This window comes from Eptesicus fuscus, chromosome 11 (assembly GCF_027574615.1).
Source record: "Eptesicus fuscus isolate TK198812 chromosome 11, DD_ASM_mEF_20220401, whole genome shotgun sequence".
Lineage (NCBI taxonomy): Eukaryota > Metazoa > Chordata > Mammalia > Chiroptera > Vespertilionidae > Eptesicus > Eptesicus fuscus.
The window spans coordinates 19,658,036-19,684,748 of NC_072483.1; the positions used below are offsets into that span (position 1 = coordinate 19,658,036).

At 39.1% G+C, this 26,713-nt stretch overlaps 1 protein-coding gene across 1 annotated transcript in view; it reads left to right on the forward strand.

The window, feature by feature from the left end:
- Positions 1 to 26,713, forward strand: part of THSD7B (thrombospondin type 1 domain containing 7B) — a 759,963-nt gene that overhangs the window by 683,506 nt on the left and 49,744 nt on the right. The window lies entirely within an intron of this gene.

A 26,713-nucleotide genomic window follows, 5' to 3' on the forward strand; every position in this document is an offset into this window, starting at 1 on the left:
AATTATTGTAAACCTGAGAGGTTGTGAAAGTCATGTGTCTTCAAGCACGGAGAGCACACAGAAAATGAACACACAGAAAGCATGAATGCGGATGGATGGCGCCACCTCCCCAGCAACAAGCAGAAACTGTCTTAGCTGGTGTGCGATGTAGCAGTTACCAAACGGCAGGGTTCACTTAACTGAGTGCAGAGAACTAAGGTCTGGAATGGCAGACTAAGGAATTATATTTGAATTGATATGTGTTTAGAATTAATATGTGTTTTGAAAACTGCACACTCCTAAAACTTTGATTAAAGATATTCCTTTAATTACACCTCACTTAGTTGTGTGTTCAAACATCATCTGATTGCTCAGAGGCACAGATAAAGCTCCTGACACCAAAATCTTATCTTTATAGTGAAACATACACAAATAGAGTATCAAAGAGTTCTAGGTATATCTCAACTTGTATTTAGCTTACCGTATTTTCCGGCGTATATATCAAAATAAAATGAATTGACTTCAATCAAATTCATCAAAGTGCATACAAATTGAGTTAAAGAGTTATGCTGAGTTCCTAACATGAATAGTTTCTTTAATTTTCCTTGTTTTATTCCTTCTCTTTCTTCTTTCTCTCCTCCCTCCCCAACCCATTCCCTCCTTTTGTTCCTCCCTCTTCTCTTCCTCTCCCCATCTCCTCTCCCCTTTTCTTCCTCCTTCTCCTCTTTCTGCTATCCTTCCTCTTCTTCTTTCTTCTTCTTCAAAGTTGATAATACTATGTGGGATTTTTCTAAGGTACAGTAACAATGGATTGATAAGTACATTTACTTCTCTGTTACTATAGATTTCACATTTAAAGGTTTGAAATGAGATAATTAAACAAAATGATTATATATAAACTAGAGGCCCAGTGAACGAAATACGTGCCTGGGTAGGGTCCTTAGGCCTGGCTAGCGATCAAGGCTGATTGGGGCCTTCCTTTGTTCTGCACCACACCCTGGTGGTCAGTGCACGTCATAGCGAGCGATCAAAATCCTGAGGGGATTTTGCATATTAGCCTTTTATATATATAGATTTCAGAGATTCTAGAGAGTGTACATTACCATAGAATCAATATAATATAAGGGTACAATAATGTTTGCTCATTTGTTTCATAAATATCTAAGCTATTGCATAGTATTTCACAAAAAAGAAATATTTTGAAACTAGCATTTCCAGTAACCCAGTTTCTGAGATCATAGGTATGAGGTTACATGTTGTGTGGTTTTGAAATGCTATTAGAATGGAGATTACTACATTGGAAGTAATTAATGTTAAGGGTGATTTGAGAGTAAATCTCAGCATAACTTTGAAAAAAGTTAGATGTAGTGGGAACTATATAAACATGGTAAAATTTATGACACAATGACATATATGTGTTTCCCCTCTGATTGTTCTGCATGTACACACACACACACACACACACACACACACACACACACACAGTCACCAGAGAAAATATCAAAACAGAATAAAACTAGATTCTTCAGAATGTGCTGATGAGTGCCAAGAAAATCCACTATGAGAGAAATGTTCATTATAATCGCACAACTTCACCTATAGGATCTCCCAACCATGCTGTGAAGGATTGGGGACATGCTGCAGTCATGTTCACACAGTAGGTGAGAATACAAGGCGAAGGGGTTATTCCTAGACTACAGCAGCTGGTAATGGTCTGGTCAGTTACCAACACTAACTTACTCTTTCTTCCATTAAAAAGGTTAGTAAAAAACTTTGAGGAAAATCTTTTTAAATAAAGTACACTCTAGTACTTTTATTTTTATAAAGCTTTTGCCTGCTTCTCTGCTCTTCCCTACTCAGACTTTTACCTTTCCAGAGAAATAGTAATAAGAATTACTTGGTTATTAAATTAAACTCTTATACTTTATTCTCATTGAGAAAAAAAAAGATGTTTTTCTGTTTCATCCTCCTGTAAAAATTCAGTCAGGAATGTAGGTGCTTTATTATTCAGGATCCAGACAACTTTAGTTTGAAAGGAATGGGCTGACATTTTTGTTGAGCAAATTCTTGCAATATAATATTATTGTAATTAATACAACAGATTCCTAATTCCATGGACAACTGAATGGTACATGAAAATAGATTGTGCCCTATGATATAATCTGTCGTAATGGCATTAGAATAAAGGAATTCTGCCTCTATGATAAAAAACAACAACTGTGATGATCCCCTGGCTTTCAACCAGTATTAAAACATGGAACTCTCCAGAGTTCATCGGGCCTCAGGGTATGGCCTTTCTGTGCATAGCAGTGGGTTCGAGTGTGTGTTTTAAATGCATGGGCTCTATGAGCTAGCTATCAACATCATTTATTAATCTAAGAAGGTGCCGGGTGAAAAAGTGGGGAGAAAACCATTATTTTATAAAAGAAGGTGGTTGTTTGTGAAATATTGTTTCCCTACAAGAGAACTTATCAGGCTTCTAGTTCACTCAAGTCTTTGCATAATCAAAGGAATGACCTGGCCAGTGGCCAAGAGACAGAGAACATGTAGCTAGGGAAACTGGAGCCACCATCAAGAATAAACTACCCAAAGTCAATGCAATGTGTTGTTTCCAACACATTAAATAATTCCACTTTACAAAGCTTAGCTGTGTAAATTCATGAAAGAGCAACATTCTGTTCTGGGTTTTCTAAGCTAAGACCTGTAAAGGCTGCACAGCTTGGGCAATTCCAGTTTAATTATTTTAAATTGGGGCTACACTGTTTACTGGTAAGAGATTGAGTATTAGGGTTTCAATTATATCTAGAGTCTTCACTTTCCACATACATAATATAGTTATTTGGGTAACTATACATCCATGGGTTCCTGGGAGAAATAAATGATAGAACATATGAAAGCCAATGGTAATTTAGCATGGGGCTCCCTATTCTTCACCCTCTCGATCCCTGTCATCCCTATTCCTGTCTCTTATTTTAACTCTTCTTCTTCATCTCAGCCACCAAACTGTGTGCATGTATATATTTTGATAAAGAACCCGAAAGGCCCAGGATATTATTTCCATCTTGATGTGGTAGACTGTCAGGTGGTTCACTTTCCAGACAGTAGCCAAAAATGCCAAGAGGTCCTCAGAACCTTACACTATCACTCTGCTCCCTCTGACAAAGCTGGACTGTGGGACCACGTATAAAGCATGCTTTTCTGTTTCATGCTTTTGTAAAATTTCAGTCAGGAGTGTCGGTTCTTTATTATTCGGGACCCAGACAACTTCAGACTACTGATTCTGCCATGCATCCCAGGGCTGTTCACTAATTCACAGCATAAAGTGCTTACAGGATAGCTAGTGAACATTTACATTGGCCTGTACAGTAAGTTGGGATACAAGCATTTATTAGACAGTTATAACTGTTCAAAACCCACTAGAGATTCACTCACTCTCGTTTAAGGGTTTCACATTTCCCCATAAATGGCTTGTTGTGAATAACATAAATGTGCATCCCTGAGAATAAATTAAACACATTTCCTGCTATTGTTAATGTGATAGAACAGTTGCGCCATAAATCACTTGAACAGCATTTATAGATTACTATACCCTATCTAGGCCAAGCTTGTAAATATCTGTGTAACTCATAATTCAATGATTTACAACCCTCTAAAAAAACCTTAGATATTTTTTCTTGTTTTTTCATATATTCTCATATGATATCGACAAGCATCTAGCTCAAAGAAATTTATTTTGAATGCTTTTATAAAGCTTTGCTATTTAATAGAAGCTAAAGAATTTAATGTATAACAAGAAGAAATATACTAGAAGCATATGGAGTGATTTTCACTGCTCATATTGGCTCCTCACATATTTTTTTTTTTTTTGGCCTTTTTCCTACCAAGCTATCATTCCTGGAAGACTTGGGTATTCCCAGCAGTCTTGGGGCCACAAAAAGTTAATATTTTTCAATGTTTTTGGCCTCCTTTATGTTCTCTTTTTCCCTCTTCTTTCCCCTTCCCCTCTTCTTTCTCTTTCCCTCCCTCATCCTCTCCCCTTTCTCTCTCCACACACACACACACACACACACACACACACACACACACACACTTATATAGGAACCATAGTAGACACATTTTGTCTACTCCAAACTCCATTAATTTCATTAGAATTCAGGGCACATCAGAAGCAAAATGGGAATTCACCATTCACCGTTGGAAAAAGTGTAGACCATTGGTTTCAATGTATCCTTGGAACCACTCTTATAAGTAAAAGTCAATTAAAATAAAACACAAACAATTTTTCTCTGTGATAGGGGTTCCTGAGAGAAATAAATTATTATGTATTAAATCATTTAATGTTCATATAGCATTATTATCTCCTTTTTATTAGTGAGGAAAGTGAAAGATGCAGACGTGAAGAAACGAATCAGACTCATACGACCTGAGGTTGCAGGCTCTGAATTTGAAATAGTGCCTAATTCAAAATACGGCAACTGTATTCTTTCAGCTTGACTTACTTGCTCATAACTGTTCTAATCTGAAAAGCTGTCATGTCTATTCAATTGAATGCTCTGAAATTTTGTCTCCATTAACTGTGCTTGAGTTTCTAAACTTACAGTGGCCTGCTACCTCCCATCTTACCTGTTGCTTTCCTTTGCCTCTTTCTGGTCTTCATGGGCCTCCAGCTAAGGGAACACTCCATGCTTCTTAAGGGAATACTCTCCCATTCTCCTTTATACATATCCTTTCCCTCTGCGTCCATGATGATGGGAAGTGGAGACTCCTTGCAATGGGGAGTTCTGTTTGTGCCACACATGTCATCAGCCGTCCTCATGCTCCCTGACTCGCATTTTGGAGTCTGACTGTCATCTATGTTGTGCTCCACCAATTTTCAATTTGTTTCTGGTGGCACTTGATTGAGTGGCTCCCACCTTAGGGTAATTGGTGATGAGTTGGAACTGGATGACCTGCATTTTCCTTTAGAAGATGTTTTGAGGAACTGCTCTCTCATGGCCCAGACCAGCATCACCCCCACCCCTCTCCTGAGTGCCCCATAATCACAGCCTGGACACGACTTTGCATTTGTAGAATAATTTTGTTCTTCAAAGTGATCTCAGACTAATCTCTTTGCATTGCCTTTACTTCACTGTGAATTGTATAGAGTAAGTCTCTGAGTGAAGAAACAGAAACATGGAGAAAGGACTTTTATTTCTAGAGGCATTGACTTTAGTATTTTAAGGAAATAGATTTCTGTCAATGGCCCCCTTCATAATCACAACGTGCTGAAATAGATTTGTGAAATCTCAACTTTTCTTATAGGATAATTTTGACATAAGAACATCCAGATCACTGTCGAGTCTATTTGGAAGATTTTAGTCACCCATATAATTTAAAATGGGGAATGAAGACTAATTAGCCACTGTTATAATAATAAAGCTATTCTTCTTGCTATTGAATTAATATTGGTAAAACATCATTCATGAAGCAAGTATATGAAGACAGTACTTCATGCTGTTCTTGGCATTCAAGAAGAGAGCAGAACAGAAAGAAGAGCAGGATTTCAAGGTTCTGGTGTCTGTTCTGCTTAGGCCATGTGACTTTGATAGGTCGCTGACACTCTGAAGCTCAGTTCACTGATATATAAAAGTCAATATAATAATCCACTTTTTGAGATATTGAATGTGATTTTTTTATTGGTGGCTACAAATGCATAAAAAATTAGTAATACTGAAAATTATAAAACAACAGAGCCTGAACCCAAATTCACTTATAATATTTCTCATTGCTCATAGCTTTGTGAAGAAGGTCCAGAGTTATCTTCAGGAATTATGAAAGGAGAGGCTATTTCAACTTTTTAAAATAGTGAAATGTAAAATATAATTTTTCTTAAATGATGTAATTCCTCTCCTTAGTCTCTTTGAGATCTGTCTTTATGGTCAATGATATTTCATTATCATGGCAGCTATTAAAATGTCAGTATCAAACTACGACGTGTTAGCGGTTTTGAATTCGATTTGTGATCTGTATCCTAGTTCACTTGTGATTTCTAGTCCATCCCAATTGTGTGTTTCATGTCCAAAAGAAAAGGCCATATTTTCACTTTGAATTTTAAACATGTTTACAGTACATGAAGGTTATCCTATAAGTCATTCTTTGAATCATTTCCATCCCCCATGTTGGTTGCATGGAAAAAGAATGTAAACATGTACTTCCACCAACGGCACATTACAGCATTGATTGCCAGGAACCTCTCCACAAAACGGTATGTCTGAGGAGTCATAATGGACATAGAAATGTCTTGTTGATTTTTGTACACACTTCAGCTTTTTAAAATGTATGTGTTTCTCCCCAAGTCTTAACCTCCTTTCCTTTTAGGTTACACTAACATATTACTTTGAAAAATATCTATGAATAATTTTCCGTGAACTGCAGTTTCTTAAAAAAAATGTAATGTGCTTTTACTGTGTTGGGTTTATCATATCCCAGTAGTATTTCCTAGTTCTTCATATTTTTTTTAAATATTTTTATTGAGGTATTATATGTGTACATATCTTACTATTACCCCCCCACCCCACACCCACACATGCCCTCCCCCCCCAGAGTTTTGCGTCCATTGTTTATGCTTATATGCATGCATACAAGTCCTTCGTTTGATTTCATAACTCCCCCACCTTTCCCAAACTTTCCCCCTGTACTTTGAAAGTCTGTTTGATGCTTTACTGTCTCTGTATCTATCTTTTTGTTCACCACTTTATAATGTTCTTTACTATCCCTAAGTGAGTGAGATCATGTGGTATTTTTCTTTCATTGACTGGCTTATTTCACTTAGCATAATGTTCTCCAATTCCATCCAGGTTGCTGCAAATGATGAGAATTCCTTCTTTTTTATGGCAGCATAGTATTCCATTGTGTAGATGTACCACAGTTTTCCGATCCAGTCATCTGCTGATGGGCACCTAGGCTGTTTCCAAATCTTAGCTATTGTAAATTGTGCTGCTATGAACATAGTGGTGCATATATCCTTTCTGATTGGTGTTTCTAGTTTCTTCGGATATATTCCCAGGAGTGGGATTACTGGGTCAAATGGGAGTTCCATTTTCAGTTTTTTGAGGAAACTCCATACTGTTCTCCACAGTGGCTGCACCAGTCTGCATTCCCACCAGCAGTGCACGAGGGTTCCTTTTTCTCCGCATCCTCGCCAACACTTGTCGTTTGTTGATTTGTTGATGATAGCCATTCTGACAGGTGTGAGATGGTACCTCATTGTTGTTTTGATTTGCATCTCTCGGATAATAAGTGACTTTGAACATGTTTTCATGTGTCTCTTGGCCTTCCTTCTGTCTTCTTTTGAAAATATTCTGTTTAGGTCTGTTGCCCATTTTTTTATTGGATCATTTATCTTCCTCTTATTGAGTTGCATAAGCTGCCTGTAGATGTTGGAGATTAAACCTTTATCAGTGATAGCATTTGCAAATATGTTTTCCCATGCAGTGGGCTTTCTTGTTGTTTTGTTGATGGTTTCTTTTGCTGTAAAAAAGCTTTTTATTTTGATGTAGTCCCATTTGTTAATTTTCTCTTTAGCTTCCATTGCCCTAGGGGCAGTGTCAGTGAAGAAGTTCTTGTGGCATATGTCTGAGATTTTGTTGCCTGTGGATTCCTCTAGTATTTTTATGGTTTCCCGTCTTATGTTTAAGTCCTGTATCCATTTTGAGTTTATTTTTGTGTATGGTGTAAGTTGGTGATCTAGTTTCATTTTTTTGCATGTATCTGTCCAGTTTTCCCAACACCATTTATTGAAGAGACTGTCTTGACTCCATTGTATGTTTATGCCTCCTTTGTCAAATATTAATTGAGCATAGTGGTTTGGGTCGATATCTGGGTTCTCTATTCTGTTCCATTGATCAATATGTCTGTTCTTGTGCCAGTACCAGGCTGTTTTGAGAACAGTGGCTTTGTAATACAGCTTGAAATCTGGTATTGAGATCCCACCTACTTTATTCTTCTTTCTGAGGATTGCTGAGGCTAGTCGGGGTCTTTTTTTATTCCAGATGAATTTTTGGAGAGTTCTTTCTAGGTCTGTGAAATATGCTGTTGGTATTTTGATGGGGAGTGCATTGAATCTGTAGATTGCTTTGGGTAGTATGGACATTTTAATGATGTTTATTCTACCAATCCAGGAACATGGTATGTTCTTCCATCTGTTTACGTCTTCCTCTATCTCTTTTTTCAGTGTCCTGTAGTTTTCTGCGTATAGGTCTTTTCCCTCCTTAGTTAAGTTTATTCCTAGGTATCTTAATTTTTTTGGTGCGATGGTAAATGGGATTGCTTTTTTAGTCTCTCTTTCTGTAAGTTCATTATTGGTGTATAGAAAAGCCATAGATTTCTTGGCGTTAATTTTGTATCCCGCTACATTGCCGAATTCATTTATTAAGTCTATTAGTTTTTTGATGGAATCTTTTGGGTTTTTTATGTACAATATCATGTCATCTGCAAATAAGGACAGCTTCACTTCTTCTTTTCCAATTTGGATGCCTCTTATTTCTTCTTCTTGCCTAATTGCGATAGCTAATATTTCCAGTACTATGTCAAACAGGAGTGGTGAGAGTGGGCATCCCTGTCTTGTTCCTGTTCTTAGGTGAAATGGTTTTAGTTTTTGCCCATTGAGTATGATGTTTGCTGTGGGTTTATCATAAATAGCTTTTATTATGTTGAGGTATGAGCCTTCTATTCCCACCTTGTTGAGAGTTTTTATCAAGAAAGGGTGTTGGATTTTGTCAAATGCTTTTTCTGCATCTATTGATATGACTATGTGATTTTTATCTCTCAATTTGTTTATGTGATGTATCACGTTTATTGATTTGCGGATATTGTACCATCCTTGCATTCCTGGAATAAATCCTACTTGGTCATGGTGTATGATCTTTCTGATGTACTGCTGGAGCCGATTTGCTAGAATTTTGTTGAGGATTTTGGCATCAATGTTCATGAGGGATATTGGCCTGTAATTCTCTTTCATTGAATTGTCTTTATCTGGTTTTGGTATTAGGGTGATGCTGGCTTCATAGAAGGAGCCTGGAAGTGTTCCTTCCTCTTGAATTTTTTGGAATAGTCTGAGGAGGATAGGTTTTAGTTCTTCCTTGAAAGTTTGATAAAACTCTCCTGTGAAGCCATCTGGCCCCGGGCTTTTGTTTGCCGGAAGCTTTTTGATGACTGCTTCAATTTCTTCCATAGTTACTGGCATGTTGAGCTGTTTAGAATCTTCCTGATTGAGTTTTGGAAGGTTGTATTTTTCTAGGAATATGTCGATTTCCTCTAGGTTGTCCAGTTTGTTGGAATAGAGTTGTTCGTAGTATTTTGTAACAATCCTTTGTATTTCGTCGGGGTCTGTTGTTATTTCACCTCTTTCATTTCTGATTTTGTTTATTTGGGTCCTCTCTCTTTGCTTCTTGGTGAGCCTGGCTAGAGGTCCATCAATCTTGTTTATCCTTTCAAAGAACCAGCTCTTGGTTTTGTTGATCTTTTGTATTGTTTCTTTGGTCTCTATGTCGTTCATCTCCGCTCTGATCTTTATTATTTCTTTCCTTCTGCTTACACTGGGCTAATCTTGTTGCTCTCTCTCTAACTCTTTGAGTTGTTGGGTTAGGTAATTTATTACCATTGTTTCTTGTTTTTTGAAGTAGGCTTGTAGAGCTATGAACTTCCCTCTCAGGACTGCTTTCATTGTGTCCCATAGATTTTGGATTGTTGTGTTTTCATTGTCGTTTGTTGCCATGATGTTTTTTATTTCTTCCTTGATGTCTTTGGTAACCCAGTCATGGTTTAATAACATGCTGTTTAGTCTCCAAGTGTTTGATTTCTTTGGGTTGTTTTTATTGTAGTTGATTTCCAGTTTTATGCCATTGTTATCTGAGAAGATACTTGATATGATTTCTATCTTCTTGAATTTGGAGAGACTTTGCCTATGTCCTAACATATGGTCTATCTTTGAAAATGACCCATGTGCACTTGAGAAGAATGTATATTCTGTGGCTTTGGGGTGAAATGTTCTGAAGATGTCGATTAATTCCATCTGTTCTAGTGAGTCATTTAGGATTGATGTTTCTTTGCTGATTTTTTGTTTAGAGGATTTGTCCAATGGTGATAGTGGGGTATTGAAGTCTCCTACTATGATTGTATTACTGTCAATCTCTCCTTTGATATCTTCCAGGAGTTTTTTAATGTATCTTGGTGCTCCTGTATTGGGTGCATATATGTTTACCAGAGTTATTTCTTCTTGTTGGATTTCTCCCTTTAGTATTATGAAGTGGCCTTCATTATCTCTTGTTATGTCCTTCACTTTGAGATCTAATTTGTCAGATATAAGTATTGCAACCCCAGCTTTTTTTTCATTTCCATTTGCCTGGAAAACCTTTTTCCATCCCTTTACTCTCAGTCTGTATGCATCCTTTTTTTTGAGGTGGGTTTCCTGTAGACAGCAGATATCTGGGTTTTGTTTTCTTATCCAGTCTGTTACCCTGTGTCTTTTGATTGGGGCATTCAGTCCATTTACATTTAAAGTTATTATTGATAGGTACTTATTTGACGCCATTTTTATTCTATACCCCTGTGTACCTTCTTTGCTTCCTATTTCTTTCTTTTTTTTTTACAGCAGACCCTTTAGCATTTCTTTCATTGCTGGTTTGGTGGTGATAAACTCCCTTAGTCCTTTTTTGTCTCTGAAGCTCCTGATTTCACCTTCAATTTTAATTGATAGCCTTGCTGGGTACAGTATTCTTGGATTTAGACCCTTCCTTTGCATGACTTGGTATATTTCATTCCATTCCCTTCTGGCCTGATGAGTTTCTGTTGAGAAATCAGTTGCTAGTCTGATGGGGGTTCCTTTGTATGTAACTGTCTGTCTCTCTCTGGCCGCTTGTAAGATTCTTCCTTTGTCGTTGGTGTTTGCCAACTTAACTATAATGTGCCTTGGCGTCGGTCTTTTGGGGTTCATTTTGCTTGGAACTCTGTGAGCTTCTTGGATTTGTGTGGGTTTTTTCTTCCCTATATCAGGGAAGTTTTCTGTTATTATTTCTTCAAACAGGTTTTCTATTCCTTGCTCAGTTTCCTTTCCTTCTGGCACCCCTATTATCCTGATGTTGTTTTGTTTTGTATTGTCCCGAAGTTCCCTTACGCTCTCCTCAATCTTTCTAACTTTTGTTTCTAGAAGCTGTTGTAATTGGGTATTTTTTTCCATCTTGTCTTCTAGCTCACTTATGCGGTCCTCTGCTTCATCTAGTCTACTCTTGATGCTTTCTATTGAGTTCTTTACAGCAGCGATGTCATTTTTCATTTCTTCTTGGTTCTTCTTCATTTCTTCTTGGTTCTTACTCATATTGTCGAATTTGTCTTCCATCCTTTTCAGCCACTTTATGACCATTTCTCTGAATTCTTTCTCTGATAGGTTGTTTGCCTCTAAATCATTTACTTCCTTTTCTGGTGATGCCTGCTTCTCTTTCCTGTGGGGGCTGTTTCTTTGTCTCCCCATGGTCTCTCTTCTCCGGATGTCTGGTTATATAGATTTCTCTCTCTGGCATTGATTTAAAGGTATAAAATACAACACAACCAGGCACAACAGACAAGGCACTGAACAGAATTGTATTCACGATATTAATAACCTCCAATAAAGGTAACCACCAGAGAAAGACAAATTAGGGAATAGGAGTGGAAGAGGGAGAGTAAAAAGAAAGAACAACAACGAAAAAAAAAAAAAAAAAAAAAAAACAACGAGTGTGAATCTGAACTTGGGAAAAGAGCAGAAAGAAAGAAAAGAAAAAGAAATAACAGAAAAGAAAAAGAAAAGAAAAAAAAATAAGAGAGACAAGAATGATACTAAGAGAGAAAAGGGGAACAAACTATATATATGGGGAGTAAACTCCACTAGAACAACCACTATTCCCAGCAAATTCCAGCAACACGAGCCTGGAGATTAATACAAACTGCAACAGCAGCTAATATCAAGTGAGGCAAGGGAAAACAAAAGTAAAAAACAAACAAAAACAAAGCAAACAAAAGAACCAACCAAACCAACAAAAAGAATAATCAAAACAATCTCATAAAAAAGCATAAAAATTCAATCTAATCAACATTCAAGCAAACAACAACAAAAGGCCCGAGAGAAAAATAATTTTTTTAAGGTAGCGTAGAGAGAGGTTTGTATGGATTTGGAGCAGGGGGTTGGGAATTAGATATATAAGTAGGGTGAAGTTTTAGCAGGGAGTAAACTGAAAAAGTAGGGAAAATCTAAAGCCAGAAAGGGTTAAGATAAACTGGGGACCAAAAGGGGAAAGGTTAGGAGGAGAGTGATGGCATAATGTTAGCTTTGAGATAGGGTAAAGCGATTGTAAGGGAAAGATGCAAATCGAATGTAGGACACTAATCCAAAAATAAAAGAAAGAGAAAATCAAATGACATTAAAAAAAAAAAAAGTAAAATAATAGTAATAATAGTGCTGATTGAAAATAAAAATGTAATAATTAAAAAGGTGAAAATCAAGTGAGGAAAAAGAAAAAAATATTAGTTTCTTAAGTAAAAGATGCAAAAAATGAAAATAAAAAAATATGAGAATAAAAAATTTAAAAAATTGAAAAAAGAATTGAAAATTAAAAAATAGGAAGACTAAAATGTGCAGTAGCGGCTGTCATTCACTTCCTCTATTATTCTGTTTGGTACGCCTTTTTCCCAGTCTGGGCGGTATTTCAGTTCAGCTTCATTCCAGGGCTCCTCAGTGTTGGAAGCCAGTCCTGCTTTTTAAGCCAGCCCTGTCTTAATTTCTCGTAATTATTTTTGATTACACCAGAGACAATTACCGTTTCAGCCCCTGGGTGGCAGTATTTCTGAATTGACTTCCGGGCCTCTCTAGCTCTTTTTTTTTTTCCCCTCTATGGCACTCACTACAGGTTTGTGGAGGTATTCGCCTCAGAGCTTGTGGAGGTTTGCGCCTCAGAGCTGCCTCTCTGATGGTCACACGCAGCTCTGGCCCCAGGTTCCGAAAAAACACCTTCCCTCTGCAGTCTTTCAGGGTTTCCACCTGGGTTTACCTCTGTATTGGGCTTAGCAATCAGAGTCGGAAAGAGCCCAGGTGTGCGGACCGTGGGTCTGTGCCCCAGACTAAGGAGCCTGCACTCCTTTGAAAATTCTTAGTCTGACCCTCCTCGTCAGATTAAAATGAGTTGCTTTCAAGAGGTCACTTCTGTTAGCAGCTCAGAAGACCCCCCTCCTCATTCACGGATCACGGCAGTTCCAACTGCCGCCGATTTTTCTAGGCACAGACCTCCCGGCTCCTGCCGGTCCTGCGGCTGCCGCACTTCCCTCACCCAGCGCTTCCCTCACCCACCGCGGGGATCAGAAACCGCAGCTTATTTCAGACAAAATCTGACCTTTCGGTGGTGCAGTGAAGAGTTTCTTTGAATCCAAATGTTTGCACTGATAGGGGACCGGTGGTCTGGTGCTCCCAGCAGTTCAGTGTTTGCAGTTGTCCCGGAAAGTCAGGTTTCCACTAAAATCCTCCTTTCCTTGCAAGATGGCGAGGCGCCCGGCGAGCCCGCAGCTCCAGGAGGGGACCCAGCCCCTGTGGGTGCTGCGCGGTCAGAGGAACACTGCCCAGCACTCCCCCGCCTTCTCCTGGAGTTTAGCTGTCCCTTGGCTTGCCCACATACACTCCCTCTGCGAGCCTCTGCTGCTCCGACTCTCCGCCCCAGGAACAGACTCCAAACCCGACTCTATTCCGTCGCCATTTTTTCTTCCCCTCTATCTCTCATCATTCTAGTTCTTCATATTTAACTGTAGGGTTGTTTTAAGTTTTAAACACTACATTTATTATATGGTACTAATAGAAAATAATGCTGGAGTTGCAGATACAATCGCTATGAGTGTTCATAACTTCAAATTAGTTATAATTATAGATTTTTATGGAGATCATATTCCCATCCCCAGTATTACTTTTCTGTTCCAGAAGGCCCTCAGATAAAATGCAATTGAGTTGTTTGTCTTATTTTCCAGATGCTCAATTTTATGCTGAAAGGCAAGTGTTAAGTCCATAGCAATGCTGATTAGACAATTATAGAAAATACATTTGAGATTTAGAAATAGCCCAAATGCATTGCATTCTCTTTCTTCTCTGTCTCCTTTCTTATCACTGGCACTTTGGGCAAATTATTTAACCTCAAAGTCAGGAAAATTGGAAGTTAGAGCAGGGATTGATATGTCTAAATCATTTAACACAGTGACTAGCACATAAGTCCAAAAATAAATTGTAAATGTTTTCTACTCAACAAGTATTAAGAGCTTACTATGTGACAATGCTATGTTAGGCTATGACGATGAAGATTCCTTGTCCTGAAAAAACATACCTAATTTTATGAGAGACACATAAAGCTCCTAATCAATTTAAACAGAGCAGAGAGCTAGAAGCATATGATTAAAAGAGAAAAGCACAGGATGTCATGAGAGCACATATTGGCACATTTTCAAACCCCTTGGAGGATCAGTAAATTTTCTAGTGAGAGAATATCCATATGGAAACCTCAGAGATGAGTAAGGGTTACTTCAGCAAGAGTGGAAGAGTAATGAGAAAGAATGGGGAAAAAGGAAAAAAAAAAGAGAAGATTAAGAATGACAGCCTAGAACAATGGTGTGAATAGAAAGAATAAACCGAGGTGAGTCCCCTGGGCACCTCTGTGTTGTTAGCTTGGGTATGGAGCTTAATAACGCATCTTCCTCTAGCAGATCAAGAGGCTGTGGCTAACCAAGGGTGAGGTTCTTCCTACGGGAAAGGGGCCAATAATCTTGGAAAGGAAAGGCAACAGGAGAGAGAGAGCCCAGACACATTCTGGATGCAGAGTGTGACACTTTTCTTTGGTGTATGGTGGGGACTGGGAAGAGAGAGAGAGAGACTCGAACAGTAAAAGGAAAACACACAAAAGTGACCCTCTTTTAGTCTTCTGGGGCCTACAGAGTGGCCCAGCACTCCTACGCAGCTGGCAGAGACCGGAACTGTTGTCCTGGGATTCTCATTCCAGGGAGCATCCTGGGGTCCAGCACAGGCAGGAGCCCCAGTGCAGTTTATAGCTTATTTTTTACAATATTTTTATTGATTTCAGAGAGGAAGGGAGAGGGAGAGAGATAGAAACATCAATGATGAGAGAGAATCATTGATCGGCTACCTCCTACATGCCACCCACTGGGAAATGAGCCCCCAACCCAACATGTGCCCTCTATCGGAATCGAACCAGGGACCCTTCAGTCTGAAGGCCAATGCTCTAGTCACTGAGCCAAACCAGGTAGGGCTATAGCTTATTTTGGCTTGACTTTTCATTTGGTCTGTGAATGGTTGGGGATTAGAGTGAAGAAAGAGATGTAAGCATCATATGCGAAACAAAAGATGAAGGAGAGGGGAAGATAAAAGAGAAAGCAAGAAAGTGGGAAAGTTTGAGATTAATAGTGTGCTTAGAGAAATCAGTCAGTAAACATTAAGAACCTTATGATTTAACTTATATGTGGGATATAAAACTGAAAGCAACAAATAAATAAGAACTTATAGATGCATACAACAGCATGTGGGGAAGGAAAGGTGGGGAGGTAGTAAAGGATGAAGGGGGTCAAATCTATGGTGACAAAAGGAGATTTGACTTTAGATGGTGATCACATGATGCAATATGCAGATGATGTATGTCTGCATACACAATGCAAGATGCAGATGATGAATGGTATATCTGAAACCTATATAATTTTAGTAACCAATGTCACCCCAATAAATATAATCTTTTTAAAAAAAGTTAGTGTGCCCTCGGTTCAAATAGGAGTTGCCACTTAATGGTTCTCTGAGTAGCATGTAGTTATGAATGCATGCTTCATTTTTATCATTTATTAGCATCTCCTGAATATTGGTGCATCAGTGCCATTTATAGTTCTTTCTTACTGAAGAACATTTATTTCAAATATTTCAAACTGAAAGAAAATATGTACATTGAAATTTTAAGTTTGCCACATAAGCTTGATCAACTCTCTCTGCCACCCCTCTACACACACACACACAAGCACACACACAGTGGTATACATGTGTATATTTTCATACACTATTATAATTTCTGAACCATTTGAGCATATGTTGAAGGCATCATACCTTGTTACCCTTAATATTGATAACTCAGCATGCATTTCTTAAGTTTAAGGCTATTTTCTAACAAAATCATAGAACAGTGATTTATCACATTGATACAATATGTATAACCATTGTATAGGCCATATTCCCATGTTCCCAATCGTCACATTGAAGCCCTTTTTAACATTCATTTTCCTTTGATTATTGGATCCAGACATGGGTGCATTTTGTGACAATATCTCTTTAATCACTTTGGTCTTTATTTCTCTTTCACAACTCTTGTATTTTTGGTCTCTATTTAAATCCTTTCTTCTTTCCCAATCTCCAACAATAATATAAACAGGTGACAACCTCAGATTCTATCATCGGATATGCCATATATCATTCATCAGTTCCAGGGCCTCTGATTGGTTTATAAATATGTACCTTCACAATTTCTTAGTCAAATACCAGCCACAAGGACTATGTAGGGATGTCTGTGACCATTCTAAAATCCCCACTCAAACATATTAGCTAAGCAACACTCTCCTGACATTTATGTGTTATCCTAACTTCCGTCCAGCAAAGCCTTACGAGGAACGTTATATCATTTTGATGATATCATAGCTTCTGCCCTGCTCTTGTCAGTGCCATTTGACAGAGATGTGTCTGGCACTCCTGCTTCCAATTAACTCCCTAAATCTGATCAGTCGGACCCTGGGCAAGGGGCACCTGCAGGTTCCTAAAGGCAGGCAGCAGGCCGGGTTCACTGTTCCATCCCTAGCTGACTCTCCGTTCTTCAGTCTGTGATTTATCTTGTTGGTTTTTTTTGGTTCGTTAATAAGTGATAGTACCTTACATCTGCTCTCTCTCTCTTTTGCATCTCTAATTACCGCTGTCCATACTAAACACTTTCCAGGTTGAAATAAATAGCAGGTCCAATAACCACAATCACAATATAGCTCTGTGACGCATTGTTCTTCCCACTGCCCCTACCATAAAATATTGCACAAGTACCACTACAGTTGAAGATACTGAGGAGCAAATTAGTGCTCCCAGATTCAAATCCTGGCTTGAGCACTGAATATAAAGTTGCTATATGCTCTAAGCTTCTATTTCATCATCTGTAATACCAAGGATATTAAAAGTACACCTAGATTATTTGGAGGTGAGATAAAGGGAGAAGGGCTTTATGAGATAATCCCCATGGAATGTTCACTACAGTACCAGGCATGTGGTCATACGCTGAAATGTTGCCGGTTGCTATTATTTAGGATATAGGACAGAATCCAGAATATGTTTTCAGCTTCCATTGTTATTATCACTTTAAACTCTCAAAGGACAAGCAGAAGCTATAAGAGCCTATTCTTTAATAGATATTTGTTGGACCCCGCAAATCTAGGGTAAAGTAGAAAGAAACAGATCACTGTAGGGCTCAGAAATCCAACCTCTGGCCCTTCTGATTGACGATCACCTTAGTTTTCACTGTTTTAATTTCTGATCAGGTTTGCTATGATGTCATAGTGATATTACTTTATTGTATGCTATTTTTTACCTGTACAAAATGCATTGATAATAATAGTTCACTGTACTTGTAAAACCCCAAAACTCCCAGAAACTCAGAGTACTTACATTTATTATACTCATTAAATTCATTAACTATCTTAAAGTCCTGGGAATGCTGAGTAATAATTGTTTTCTGTATTTGAGCCAATGAGAAAGACAGAGTGCCCTGGCAATGCTTGGGTTGTCACTCACTATTATACTGTCTTTTGAAAGCATCTCTTATGGGCCTGGGCCTATTTCAGGTCCTGGGAATATCAACAATCAACAAGACCACGTCCCAGCCTTTATGGAGCTTAATATATAATTTATCACTTCAAAAACATTAATTTAATATGTAGAATGTCAGGCAGTAATGCGATATGGAGAAGAAAATACATAGAGGGACAAAGAGTGACATGGAGGAGTTACTGATATTTTATATTGCATGGTCAAAGAAGGTCTCTCTAATAGGGGACAGTGACTGAAGGAATAAGGGGGCAAATCATGCAGGCACTGGAAGAGCATTGCAGATAGAGGGGAGAACATGAACAAAAACCTTTAGACAAGGGAATGCTTGGAGTTCCCTAAGAACACCTATGAGGCCAGAGTGGCGAATGGAGCAGTGAGCAAGCAGGAGAGTAGAAGGCCATGAGATTCAGAGGTAGTGCAGGACGAGATAGTGTAGGACATTGTAGGCCATCGAATCAGACTTGGTTTTCACACTAAGTTGGGAAACCATTGAGGGTATGGAAGAGAGGAAATAAGGGTTCTAATTTGTATTATTTGAAAAAGTTGATTCTAGCCCCAGAGTTCAACATAATCTGTAGAATAGAAAAAACAGTTATGAGGTTATTGCTATAATCTAAGTGAAAGGTGACTTTGACCAAGGTAGATGTGGTGCACATGGGGAGAAGTACATAGATCATCAATTCTATTTTGAAGTTAGAGCTGAAAGGACTTGCTCAGGTATGGTTGTCAGGGGTAAGAAAAATAAAGGAGTCAAAGATGACTTCCAAGTTTCTGACCTGAGCTCTGGATGGCTGGAGTGCCATTAACATAGGTAGGAAAGACTGGAAGAGGATGCTGGGGGTAGGAAACTAGGAGTTTGTTGTTGTACATACAAAGTTGAAACCGTGTTTTGAGGAAAGTGGTTCTAAAACTAGATAGTACTTCAAAATTACCTGGATGACTCATTAAAACATGGATAACTCAACCCCACCCCAGGAGTGGTGTGTTTTTTCACACCCCAGATTTTTTCTTTTTTATTGTTGAGAGTATTACATATGCCTCCCCCACCTTCTACCCCCTTGTCTCCCACCATCCAGTTCAGGCCCCGCCCCAGGCATTCACTAATGTATTATCTGTGTTCATGGGGAATGCATATATCCATCTAAATTCTTTGGCTATTCCCTTCCCAGCCCCCTCCCCCTTCCCTCTGACATTCATCAGTGTATTCCATGTTTCCATGCCACAGTAAATTGATGACTAAAATAGAATCCCCAGAGTTTTTGATTCATTGAGTCTGGGATAAGGCACAATGACTTGCAATTTTAACAAGTTTCAGGATGATGTTCAGACTGCTGATGCTGGTCCTGGGACCACACTTGCAGAACCTCTATTCTAGTAGTAGGGGTATCTGCAGAAGAGGTTGGCTGAGGTAAAGAGAATGACCAGATCATAGATGAGAGGAGTTAAAACATAGATGCTTCTGGTGCCTTTCTGCTGGGGTTCCCCGTCTGATACTCCACCTTCTCTCCCTTCCAGTTTATGACCATGATACATGTGTATTAGCACATGCCTAAATGGTGAAAAACAGTTTTTGAATTTTGACTCCACTTCCTAGTAACTAGTGACTAGGACCTAGTCCAGTGATGGGCAACCTTTTGAGCTTGGTGTGTCAAACTTTGCCAAAAAACTGAGCATAACTTGGGTAGTGTGTCACTTTGAGGAAAAAACATTATTTCGCGATATTTATAGTTTAAATAACACAAATGTATAATTGTTATATATAATTATATTTAATAAACCAAACACTAAATATTTAGTGCTGACACGCGTATCATAGGTTCGCCATCACTGATCTAGTCTGTCTTAAAGAACCCTGTGGAAGGGAATCTCCTGAATGTAATTGCTCTTTTAATATATGGAGAATTGACACAGCTATCCCTTGTTGGTCTCCCCTTCGACTAGGTCCAATTTATCGAGAAAGGATGCAGGTATCAACCTAAACCCCTAACCACTTCCTATAAGAATGGATATATTTAAGAAATTAATTTTACTTACAGATTTATATTTAAACTATATTGAAATATATTGAAAATAAATGTGAGTTTTCTAGGTACAAACTTAATAATTATTTTCTGAAATGAATCCTAGTGTTTAAAGAGACAAATAGTTTTTATGGTAGAAATATTCTAGAAAGAATGAACATCCACCCCTTAAAAACTGTTACAGTTTATACTTGAAAAAAAACAAACCTATATAATAAAACACAGTTTTGCAATAATGATCATGACACTCTATTTAATGAAAAGATTTTTTTGATAAGCATTTTTATTAGATTGGTGGCTTTTAAATATTTTTTTACCATGATACACTGTAGGAAAACCATGACATATTTATATATACCATCCTATGATACATCATCTGCATATTGCATTGTGTGATCACCATCTAAAGTCAAATCTCCTTTTGTCACCATAGATGTGACCCCCTTCACCCTTTACTATCTCCCCACCTTTCCTTCCCCACATGCTGTTGTATGCATCAATGAGTTCTTATTTGTTTATTTGTTGCTTTCAGTTTTATATCCCACATATAAGTTAAATCATAAGGTTCTTAATGTTTTCTGACTGATTTCTCTAAGCACACTATTAATCTCAATCTTTCCCACTCTCTTGCTTTCTCTTGCGTCTTCCCCTCTTCTTCATCTTAAATTTTTTCCTTTTTCGCTTTCCAAAGTAATTACTAGCACCCAAGGTGACCTTTGCCAAATTTTGCATTTCCCTGCGAGTTCTTCTATAATTTTTAAACAAAACATTGAGTAATCTCCTGGGGAGAGAGCTGACAGCTTTAATCTCTCTAGCTGCCCAGTCTCTCCTCTCCAGGGGCAGAGGATCTGGTGGCTTTTTAGAAATTTCAGAATTTTGATCCTCCAAACAAATTAGGTTTTTCATGATTTGAACAAGAAACCATATTAAAGATGACCACGGTACTCTTTTTCAACCTGATTTTAAAAAGTACCTTTAGATATTCCAATTTCTTGATAATTTTGCCTTTTGACCAAATTTTCCCCTATAATAATCTGACTTAAACACAAAGAATCACTCATGCACTTACAGATCTGTGGGGTTCTGAAGCTGACATGGGCTCTACGCACAGAAACTTTACCATCATTCCGGTGTTTTCCGCTCAGGCGAATCCTTCTTTTTCCAGAAGCTTTCCATTAGTGTTGGTGCTGTAAGGGTCCAGGTCCAGTCACACATTCTGTTGCCATAATGCCGGGGTTCTTTTCCCAGCCTTACAAAGGGTTCAGCATTCTGGAGAAAGGGGCTGTGCGTAGATGATTAAGAAGGAGTCCAAGGATGAAAGATAATTTTGAAAGGCACTGGGGGTCAGAGGAGCTTCAGCTAAAAGGAACTGAAGACTCCTTGACTTGACCCTGCTTTTATTCTAGCACAATTTGTCCCAAGGCAAGGTGGAAATATACACTTCAAAGGGTAAGGTATCAAAGGGTAGAATACAGAAGCATTATCAGTTTGGGGAATAGCCTACAGCTGTTCAGGTGTTTGGCCAACAGGAGGCAATAAAATGCCCTGAGCTGTCTGGCAGCTAACAATTATCCTATTCAGGTTTGGGGGAAGTTTCCAACAGGTAAACTACATATGTGGCTCACCCTTGTTGAGCCCCCCAAGTCCCATCAACCTTTTGATGGAACTCTTGTAATTATTGCATGCTGGAATTGGTTCTTGGCAGGCCTCTAGTGTGTGTGTGTGTGTGTGTATGTGTGTGTGTGTGTGTGTGTGTGTGTGTGTGTGTGTATAATATATATATATATATATATATATATATATAATCAGAAATAACCATTTCAGGAAATATTCTCACTTTGAGTATATGACAGACATTTTCTATGCTATGCTATGAGTTTTAAAGGTGCTGTCTTTGATCCAATAAACTGAAAACCAAGATAGTGTAGTAGTGTAGTAAAGAGCATGGACTCTAGCATAAGACTGACGGGGTTGGAATCTTGGTTCTTCCCTTTTCTAGCTGTGTGAGCTTGATAAAATTACTTAACTTCTCTGTGCCAGCTGTAAAATGAGGGAAATAATAGATCTGCATCATAAGGTTATTATGACAATGAAATGAGTTAATTTAAAGAATGTAAAACAGTGACCAGCACTTAGTAAGCATTATAAAAGTGTCAGTTATTAATAGAGTGTTCACAACCCAGCAATACGTCACAACTCAACATTTGAAAAAACACTTTTTTGAATGACTGAGACCAACCTCATCCTCCTGCCACCTTACCTTCCAACACACACAAATTAGTAAATTGAACTTAACTTCCTCAGAGGCAAGTTCAGTAATACTTTTGTTTTATAGGGAGGATGAAATAACTATATTTCCTTTTAAATCCTTAAACATGTCCTTTTAAAATGTAATTGTAAGTCTTTCATGGAGACAAGATATGATCTCTTGAAAATCCAGAGAATAAAAGGAAATCCTCCCTGAGGTGATGTTTTATTCATTGGTGCAGTGCCTTGCATTTAATGTATTCTCAAAAACTATTTGTTTAAAGTGTTTGGAAACCTTACTAGAAGAGTTTTCAAGGATAGCAATTGATTCATATAGATAATAATTTAACCACTTTATAATTTACAAAGAAGTTCATGTTCATTCATATCTTTAAATCTGTAAGTCCATTTCCCCAAATGTGTCCTATAGAATGCGAAATTGATACTAAAGATCTGAGACTCTTAGAGAGTCACAATGTACAGTGAAGTAGTTGTAACTTCCCAAAATATATAACCCCAAATGGAATATAATTTATTTGTCTCCCACAAAACAGTCCTAAGAGGGTTTTGTCAAAGGAAAAAGGGCATTTGCTGCTTCATGCAGTCATTCTGGGACCTAGGCTAATGGAGGGTCTACCATCTTGACATCCAAAGTCACCGTGGTCATGGGAGAGGGTGAAGAGAATGGAGGAAGGTAAATGGGAGGCATTAGGGTCAGGAATGGAGTGTCACACACAGCCTCCCACTTCCTTTCATTTGTCAAAACTCAGTTGCATGGTTACACCAGCTGCCAGGAAGGCTGGGGAATGAGGTCCAGTTCTATGCCCAGGTAGAAAGGAGAGTAAATTTTAGTGACGTAATAGAAGAGTCTGCAAACCCAGTAAAGATCTATTGTAAAAATTCTTGTTAGCACTCTGCATCTCAATGTGTCCTAAATGCATTTGCTTATCAAACCCTTTTCTGTCTTAACACATTGCAGACCAGTAGTTTTATTGCTAGCTTTACCCAGTGGCCAGATACGTTTCTATTGAACGAGTACAAAAAACATTTTACATAAATGTTAAAGGCACGCTTTAAAATTGAATACCCATTGCATTTTGAAGTTATTTATTACATGTTCTTACAAGCTAATATATTTTTAAAGTATGATACTTTGTAAAACACTGTGTAATGTGAAGCGAGAATTCTCGTGATCCGTCTGCAATTTCAGATCTATTAACACACCAGAAAACAGCACACTTCGGAAAAGTCTGCTCTCATATCCCAAAATGAAAAGAAACCAAGGATGACAGGGGAAAATTTTTAAACTTTTTAAAATATTGATTTTAGTACAAATATGGAAAACCACAAAAAAAAACAATGTTCAGTTTAGTCATCAAACAGCCACCAGCGTAGGAGGTGGAAACCTGTCAGCTGTCCACAAAGTGCTTCACAGTTTTTTTCCTAATTATAACCTCCTCACTTCCCTCAAAGCCAACGCTGAGCTGACTTCTGTGATTATCTTTTCCTTTAGAACTAGAATCCGTGTGACTAGACATAATTGCTTAGCTCTGCCTGTTTTTATAATGCCTTACATCTCCTTTTATCTAGTTTTTCCCTCTCATTTCTTTCTCCTTTTTCCTAGCAATTTATTTATTTTTAAGGAATATATAATTGATTTCAGACAGGAAGGGAGAGGGGGCGAGAGATAGAAACATCAATGATGAGAGAGAATCATTGATGGGCTGCCTCCTGCATGCCCCCTACTGGGGATCGAGCCCACAACCTGGGCATGTGCCCTTGACAGGAATGGAACCTGGGACCCTTCATTCTGCAGGCCGACACTATTCACTGAGCCAAACAGGCTAGGGCGCTAGCAATTTATTGATATGGAAAACAGGCCATCTCTCCTATAGAATTACCCAGTCTAACTGGTAAATTTCATCCCCACGGTGAGGCTTACATGTTCCTCTGTCCTTAAAATTCCTGTAAGTTGGGAGTTGTATATAGAGGTCTAATTAAATTCAAATTTCATTATTTTAGCAAGACCATAGAATGTGTGCTCCTTTTCAGAAGGCAAACAGTGTATGATTATCTCTTTTTATTAGTTTAGCTGTCATTGGTGATCAATTCCTAGAGTCTTTATGATTTAGGAAGTACTAGAAAAATTTGGAACATCCCAATTCTATCATCTTTACTCACTTGTGGAACTACTTCTGTAAGGCGAAATTTTACCCCAACTGCTATTTAATTAACTACTGATCCATTCTATTTAGAAAAGGCAGCATGAAAAATGTGTACTTGCCCTTTACTTACCAGTTTTCAAAATAAGTTTTTTTCCTAGCATCTTTAACTGCATGTGACTATTTTTGTGTAGTTATAAAATTATAGATTTAAATAAACTTGATGTGTTTTAAACCTTTTCAGTTATTAGCTATATTCATACTCAGATAATTTGTTCCACAAACATTTTAATAAAGACTGGTGGCCATCGTTAACTTCCTTGCTACCTGATAAGATGTGTTAGGCACATATTCCACATTTTCTTTGTTTCTCTAAAAAGCTCTGGCCCCTTTTAATGGAAAGGGCTCTTTAATGTCCCAGGATTCCCATGCCTGCTATTCGTTTCCACTCCTTGTAGTCCACTTCAGAAGACAGAACTTTGAAATATATACTATTATTTCCCTTATTTTGGAGATGAAATATTTCACGAGTTTATAATGATGAACTATAAGAGTTCTCTTAAGTTCCATCTTACATCTATATCTCCTTTTCTCTATACTAAGAATTGACTTTGTCAAGGACACTGGAGATAAATATATATCATAATTACACATTTGCTTTATCCCACATAATACAGAAAACATTCTCGTAATAATAATACCAATACTTGTCACTAACATAAGTTCTTAAAAATGTTAACGTTTTTACATAGGCCCTCCTCATTCTTTTACTGTTGTATTTATCTCTATCTTGAGAGCATTCAGCCTGTATCTAAGTTTTACGTGTGAACTTGGCTCACCAGTAATCTTTATGTTGATGACTTTCCTGCCATAAAATTCAGTCTCCAGTAAATTCCTAGGAAAGGGCTCATGGAAATGATATTCCTTGAGTTCTTGCATGTTGTCAACAGTTTATCTATGGTCTTTTCATTGACAGCTTTTCTGGATATAAAATCTTTAGATCATGATTGGTTCTTTTTCTTTGTGTATCTTTACTACTAGAGGCCCGGTGCACAAAATTCATGCACAGGGGGGTCCCCTCAACCCAGCCTGAAACCTCTCCAATCCGGAACCCCTCAGGGGATGTCCGACTGCCGAGAATTGGGCCTAAACCAGCAGTCGGACATCCCTCTCACAATCTGGGACCACTGGTTTCTAATGGCTCACCTGCTTGCCTGCCTGATCATGCCTAATGGCTCACCTGCTTGCCTGCCTGATCATGCCCACCCCCTGCTGGCCTGGTCACCCCTAACTGTCCCCCCGGCAGTCTGGTCACCCCACGCAGCCTGCTGTTGGGTCGTTTGGTCACCCCTCACTCACCCCCACCCCCGCCGGCCTGGTCACTCCACACAGCCTGCTGCTCAGTCGTTTGGTTGGCCCTCACTAACCCCCCGTGCCGAGCTGATTGCTCCATGCAGCCTGATGCTCAGTCATTTGGTCGTCCCTCACTAACTCCCCTGCCGGCCTGGTCACCCATGCAGCCTGCTGCTCAGTCGTTTGGTCATCCCTCACTAAGCCCCCTGCTGGCCTGGTTGCCCCATGCAGCCTGTTCGGTCGTCCATTCAGTTGTTTAGGTTGCAACGGTCACTTAAGCTTTTATATACACTGAGTGGTTAGATTATTATGATCTCTGAACGAATAATAATCTGGCCACTCAATATACATATATATATATCCTATTTAATAAAAGAGTAATATGCAGATTGACCATCACTCCAACACACAAGATGGCTACCCCCATGTGGTCAAAGATCCTGCCCCCATGTGGACACAAGATGGCCACCACAAGATGGCCAGCAGGGGAGGGCAGTTGGGAGGGAACAGGCCTGCAAGGGAGGGCAGTTGTGGGCGATCAGGACAGCAGGAGAGGGCAGTTGGGAGGGACCAAGCCTGCAAGGGAGGGCAGTTGGGGGCGATCAAGCCTGCAGGGGAGTGCAGTTAGGTGTGGCCAGGCCAGCAGAGGAGGGAAGTTGGGGGTGACCGGGCATGAAGGGAAGGGCAGTTGGGGGGGACCCAGGCCTGCAGGGGAGAGCAGTTGGGGAGGACCAGGCCTGCAGGGGAGGGCAGTTAGGGGTGACCAGGCCTGCAGGGGAGGGCAGTTAGGGGTGACTAGGCCTACAGGGGAGGGCAGTTGGGGGCAAACAGGCTGGAAGGGGAGCAGTTAGGCATCAATCAGTCTGGCAGGGGAGTGGTTAGGGGGTGATCAGGCTGGCAGGCAGAAGCGGTTAGGGGCAATCAGGAAGGCAGGCAGGCGAGCAGTTGGGAGCCAGCAGTCCTGGATTGTGATAGGGATGTCCAACTGCCCATTTAGGCCCGATCCCACCGGGCAGTCGGACATCCCTCTAGGGGTCCCAGATTGGAAAGGGTGCAGG